Source organism: Chrysochloris asiatica, unplaced genomic scaffold (genome assembly GCF_000296735.1).
Source record: "Chrysochloris asiatica unplaced genomic scaffold, ChrAsi1.0 scaffold00042, whole genome shotgun sequence".
NCBI classification, from domain to species: Eukaryota; Metazoa; Chordata; class Mammalia; order Afrosoricida; family Chrysochloridae; genus Chrysochloris; species Chrysochloris asiatica.
In genome coordinates, this window is record NW_006408560.1 from 1,720,308 (window position 1) to 1,725,504 (window position 5,197).

General features: G+C 38.8%; 1 pseudogene; it reads left to right on the forward strand.

Moving 5' to 3' along the window:
- The first annotated feature begins 722 nt into the window (after positions 1-722).
- Positions 723-4,895, forward strand: LOC102821005 (annotated as a pseudogene).
- Positions 4,896-5,197: the final 302 nt, after the last annotated feature.

Sequence of the window (5,197 nt, forward strand, 5' to 3'; positions counted from 1 at the left end):
TACAGGGTTTCTATGAGTCAGAACTGACTGGATGGCACTTAACAATAATAATTGTACTCCTGGTATGATGCTTAGGATAAGCACTGGACTGCTAACTGCAAGGGAAGTGATTCAAACTCACCAACTCTTCTTTGGAAAGCCTATGCAGGATTGCTATGAGTCAGATTCAACTCAATGGCACTTAACAGCACCAACATTATCTCACTTTTGAAGATGAAGAAATTGAAACTCAAAAGAGTTTAAATCACTGGCTCATGGCTATACAAATAATTTGAGATCAAGTCAGGATTAGAATGTAGTCATTCTTAGTTTAGAATTCTGACCCTACTGTCCCTAAACAACCTACAGATTTCTCCTAAATGTAAGAAGCCTACTAATGATGATCTTTCAATGACTTCAAACCCCTATTCCCCCAAATGCCCCAGACACAAAGAAAATTGCCAAGAAGGATAGACAGGTACTACAGGTAAACTCAAATAGGTAGGAGGTATTTATGTACCTCATCTTTTGAGGAGTTCACATCTTGTTTCTGAAATCCCTGCCTTTGGTAACTCCTGTTAAAGCCAGTTGTAATGTACTTGTAAGATCAATTGCTCAGAGGAGCGTCTGGTCTGAATTAGAAAATTGTTGCTGCTAAGGAGTCCCTGGAGGATGGGAAGTTAAGTTGGTGGGAGGGGTGTTCGTTACACATGGGTTCAGCATGGCAGGCCCCTATGCCGATAATGAATGGGAAAACGTGGCCGGTAAGGCCCGCAGAAAGAAAAACACTTAAGCCCCTTGATGAAAGGCCAGATGAGAAGGCAAGTGTTATAATTCAACTGAAAATAAAAGCCAGCAGCAGATTATCCTTCCTCCCAGGCAGACAGTTTACGGGGCTGCTTTCCTGCAGTTACAGTGGCAGTGATGAATTAGCCCCTTCCTCATCTATCCCTTCCTCCTCCACCCCTAAGCCCCCCTCAGGCTACAAGGTTTCAGGACAGCTTTAATCCCTCTTAGCCTCCACTCTCCCACGGATCCAAAGACAAGTCCCAAGAGTTGCTGGGCCTGGAGAGCATCCTCCCAAGCTGTTTCCTGAAACCCAAGACTAAAAGACTGGATATGGTCCTCAGGTGCTTGCCAGAAGCATCCATTCGTTACCCTGCTCGGAAGGATTGCTTGAATGAGGAGAGAGTCTGGCCTGGAGGGAACCTTTGTTGACAGGTGGTTCATTCAAGGTATGTCTGGAGTGAGATGTTGGTTTCAGGAGATCCTAAGCTAGCCTTCCTGATGGATGTTAAGGCTGAGGATTGATTGGAAGACAATAGGGATAGAGGTAGGTCCTCCATCCTAATCAGTCTCTGCCTTCACTCTTTGAAGAGGATGACTTTGAATTCTGTTTTTCCTGCTCTTATCCCGGCTCTCAACATGATTCTTTTGAGTTGTCACACCTTTCAAAGATGTTTCATTTGTATTAGGCACTCTTGGGCCCCTCAAAAACTTCCAAGAGCAATAGATATTTCACTAATTGTGAAATCCCAAGGTTCTTGGATAAATATTTTAAAGATCTCATTCTCTGTATGAGGGTAACTATCATGCGTCTCATCCAACAGCTGACTGCAACCTCTAAACAAGAAGCAAATAGAGATAGTCAGAACATGACGCAGAACTTATCTGTTTCTTCCATTACCTAGTTGCCATCTATGATCATCTTTCGTTCAATACTTGATTATAACAAGGAAGAATGGGAAGAACTAGAGGGCTCAAGTCCCTGGAATGATTTCATATAATAATCATGTAAGCTATAGGACATGAACCTTTATCAGGAGAAAAGTATTCTCCACCAAGAACCTTCTCTCTTTTAAACTCAGTCACATTTATTTTACAGGAAAATATTTCCATGATATTCCATGGAACCTTAACATTTTCTACTATATCAATTTTATAAAACCTGGTATAAGAAATAGCACCCAGACAAGCATTAACTGTTATGTATTCTGAGTTTTGCAATTGAAGCAACATGAGGGTCTGAGTAAGTTATAGGAGTTTTAGACTGGAACAAAATCTGGGTTCAAATTGTATTTTTATAACTTTATATGAATTATATCATTTATTTTTAAGTGGGGCTATAAAATTGTCACTTAATTTATTTTTCTAACTATAAATTGCAGATGATTCTTGGGAAACTACTATTGGGATTAAATTAGCCAAACTACATAAATTATCCCACAGTAATGAAACATGCAAGCAAAATTTTGCTGAAGATAATTTAAAAACTGTTGCAACCATACATCAACAGGGAACTGTCAGAAATTCAAGACAGATTCAAAAAAGCTCATGAAATTGCTGATGTCAAATGGAGCTTGGCTGAAAGCAGAGAATACCAGAAAGATATTTACTAGTGATTTATTGACTATGAAACAGCTTTCAATTATGTGGATTATGACAAACTATGGATAACATGGTGAACAATGGGTATTACAGAACACTTCATTTTGCTCCTGAGGAAAGTGTACATAGACTGAGAAGCAGTTATGAGAACAGAACAAGATCTGCTGAGCAAATAATTTGATAAACTGGATTATATTAAGAAGAACATGGCATCAGGACTTGAGGAAGACTCATTAACAGAATGTGATATGCAGATGATACAACCTTGCTTGCTGAAAGTGAAGAGGACTTAAATACTTTTGAAGATCAAAGACTCCAACCTTTAGTAAGGACTGCACCTCAATGTAAAGAAAACAAAATCCTCACAACTGGATCAATAAATGACATCATAATAAATGGAGAAAAGATTGAAGTTGTCACAAACTTCATTTTTCTTGGATCCACAATCAACACTCATGGAAGCAGCAGTTAATAAACCAAACAAAGTATTGCACTAGAAAAATCTGCTGCACAAGAAGTCCTTTAAAGTGTTAAAGAGCAAAGATGTCATTTTAAGGGCTAATGAGCACCTGACCTAAATCAGGTATTTTCAATAGCTTCATATGCATGTGACAGTTGGCCCAGAAATAAGGAAGACCATAGAAAAAATGATACATTTGAATTACGGTGTTAGAGAAGAATATTAAAAGTACCACGGACTGCCAAAAGAACCAACAAATCTATGTTGGACGAAGTACAGCCAGAAAGCTTCATAAAAGCCAGGATGACCATACTATATCTCTCATTCCTCAAACATGTTATATGGAGGGATCAATCCCTGGAGAAGGACATCATGCTTGGTAAAGTGGAGAGTCAGTACAAAAAGAGAAAGACCCCTAAGGGGATAGATTGGCATAGTGTCACTGGCAATGGGCTCAAATGTCAACAATTGTGAGGATGGCACAGGCCCCAGTAATGTTTCATTCTTCTGTTTTTAGGGTCACTATTAGTGAGAACTGACTTAATGACACCTAACAACAATAATCCTGGAAAAGTGTTCTTTTTCTACTGAAGCAATTATGAGTCAAATCAGAAAAGGAGTTGAGATTTTTCTTTCTTCTAAATTTCCTTATAGCATTATTTCCCAGGAAGTAAGAAAATAATAAAGATTGTTTAGTTCCTAGTTACAATAGCAGTATCTTGTATGTCCATAATATGTAATGCTTTCCAAAGAACACTGAATTTATATTTGGTCTTTGGGTCTTTCCTATAATGCACACTGCTTCAATCCTGAGTCAATAGCAAGATGACAATGCTTTTAATAGAAAAGAAACACAGATTTGCCTCCTCCTGCCTAGTTCCTGAGGTCTTCTGTACACTCTTCCTGCACATTGCCAACTCTCATACCACTGTCATGCTCTCTCCCATGTCCTGATCACTACCATTGAACACCAGCATCTCCAGCTTTCCCCCACGAAGGGGCTTGGCCTGATAAATAAGGAGAATATGCCACCATCCCCCAGCATTACCTATGTCTTATACAGCAAGGCTGCAAGGAAGATCATGTAAACCCTCATCTCAGCTAATAAATGAATAAGAAATTAATTTATTAGCTTAAATTAATTTTTTCCTCCAGGACTGGGAGGGAAAAAAATTTGAAGTACAGAGGATGAACCATTGCTAATAATGGTCATCTTTCCTATTGAATGATATCTAGGAAATGTATAAGTAAGCTGAGACTTCCTTTTGGATATCTGAGACTTCCATGGCCATTCAGCATCAGGAAGCACTGAAGTCTAAGGAGAAATATTTTATATCACATGTCTAGCTTTCTTTGTAGAAAGTGATGTCAAGAAGTTCACATTGCAGAAATCCCTGCTCCTATGCCACAGAAAATTCATTTTGAAATGTATAGTTCTCCATATTGACTTTTACATTAAAGATTCCAAGGATAAAGAATTTTGCTTCAAAGTCATTGAGATGCCTGCATAAAGAAGAAGGTAGAGTGTGTTGGATTGGGGACAAGAGTGTATTGTGCATTTTGCAGCTGCAGAAGGAATCTTCTTTTCTGGTTCTTTTCTGCATTGATATTCTGGATTAATGCCTGGAAACAAGAATTAATGCCTGGGTTCACATTTTCCAATTAATTTATTAGCTGAGATGAGGGTTTACATTGTGGCTTTGTCTGCCTAATACCTGCTACACAAATCTTCAGAAGAGAGAGAAAAAGAAACAATCGTTAATGCTGTCAGGATAGAACAAGAGTTCCTTACTGAGGTCTTGCCTATGGAGCTTATTGAAAGGAACTGCACTTTAATGAAGTGGTACATTGAATTTGTGGCAGATAATGCTGCAGCTAGGTTTTAACAAGGTGTGCAGAGTAGGAAATACATTTGACTTTATGGAGCATATTTCACTGGAAGGGAAGACTAACTTCTTTGGTAAGGGAATATCACAGGATGGAAATGATGTCAAGTCCAACAGAAAATTCTCTTTTTTACCTTGGATTTTGGGTGCTGACTCCTAACTGCACTGAAGATGTGCTCTGATTTTGCTGTTTTTCTTTATTTCTCATTAAAACAAAAACACACAAACAAACAAACTCTGGTAGCATAGTGGTTAAGAATAGGACTGCGAACTGTAAGGTCAGCAGTTCAAAACTACCAACTGTTCCACGAGATAAAAATGAGGCTTTCTGCACCCGTAAAGATTTACAGCTTCGGAAACCCTGTACAAGGTTGCAATGAGTTGGTACCGACTCCGTGGCACATAACAACAGCAATGTTATCTTTGATCAGCGCATATGCATGTGACTGTTGGACAACGACTAACAAAGACCATAGAAGAATTG